This window comes from Echinops telfairi, unplaced genomic scaffold (assembly GCF_000313985.2).
Source record: "Echinops telfairi isolate 266 unplaced genomic scaffold, ASM31398v2 ScPeMD7_7465;HRSCAF=8503, whole genome shotgun sequence".
NCBI classification, from domain to species: Eukaryota; Metazoa; Chordata; class Mammalia; order Afrosoricida; family Tenrecidae; genus Echinops; species Echinops telfairi.
The window spans coordinates 10,234,333-10,235,690 of record NW_022111365.1 but is presented as its reverse complement, the minus strand read 5'-3'; the positions used below and the strand labels follow the sequence as shown (position 1 = coordinate 10,235,690).

Sequence of the window (1,358 nt, the reverse complement as noted above, 5' to 3'; positions counted from 1 at the left end):
TTTTTTTTTTTTTTACTAATGCCTTCAGTGCAGTGTGGACTTCCTCCTTCAATACCTTTGGTTCTTGCTCATATGCTACCTCTTGAAATGATTGAGTGTTGACCAATTATTTTTTGTACAGTGACTGTGCATTCTTTCCATTTTCCCGTGATGCTTGCCCTTGATGCACTGTTCAATATTCTGTGTTAGAGTCTTTCAATATTGCAGCTCAACTCTTGAATATTTTTCTCAGTTCTTTTAGCTTTAGGCATCTTTAGCATGTTCTTCCTTTTCAGCTTTCTACCTCCAGGTCTTCATACCTTTCATACTACTCAATCTTCTTGAACTGTCCTTTGAAATTTTCTGTTAAAATTTTCTGTTCTCCTTTACATCATCATTTCTTCTTTTTCAAAAAACAAATCATTTTATTGGGGGCCCGTACAACTCTTATCATAATCCATCCATCCACTGTGTCAAGCACATTTGTACATCTGTTCCCATCATCATTCTCAAAACATTTTCTTTCTACTTGAGCCCTTGGTATCAGCTCCTCATTTTCCATTCACTAAGTTTAAAGGAAAATTTCAAAGAATTTTCTGACTTCATTTTGGTCTTTTCGTTCCTGTCATTTTAATTACCTTTTGCTTTCTTCGTGTTTGATGTTTTTGATGCCATACTACAGTGCATCAGGTCTTTTGATATTAGTGCTGAGTTTGTCAATATATTCCTGTGATGGTGTCTAAAATTAGGTGGAATATACTTGAGTGTATTTTGTTTCTTCTGGACGTGTTTTCATTTTCTTCAGCTTTACCCTGAACTTGCATATGAGGAATTGATAATCTGTTCTGTAGTCAGCCTCTAGCCTTGTTTTGCCTGATGTCATTGAGCTTTGACATCAGATATAATCAGTTGTATTTCTATGTATTTTCTTCTGGTGAATCCAATTATATAGTCAGCGTTTATGTTGTTGAAAAAAGGATATTTGCAATGAAGAAGACATCGTTCTGACAAAATTCTATCCTGCATCAGTGGCTTCATTTCTATCACCAAAGCCAAATTTTCCAACGACTATTCCTTCCTCTTTGCTTCCAAGTTTTACATTCCAATTGCCAATAATTAACAATTTCTCTTGATTACATGTTTTATTAATTTCAGAGAAGAAATTGGTGAAATTCTTTAATTTCATCATCACTAGCTAGGGTGGTGGGTGTGAAAATTTGAATAATAGTTGCATTAAATGGACTTTCTTCTAGGCAGATTGGTAATATCCTATCACGGACAGCATTGTACTTCAATAAAGATCTTGAAATTTCTCTTTTATAGTGAGTGAGTTGCCATTCCTCTCAAATTTGTCATCTCTATCATACTAAGCCATATGA

At 34.5% G+C, this 1,358-nt stretch overlaps 1 protein-coding gene across 1 annotated transcript in view; it reads left to right on the top strand.

Moving 5' to 3' along the window:
• The window catches only part of WDFY4 (WDFY family member 4), a 404,997-nt gene that overhangs the window by 179,026 nt on the left and 224,613 nt on the right, over positions 1–1,358 (top strand). The window lies entirely within an intron of this gene.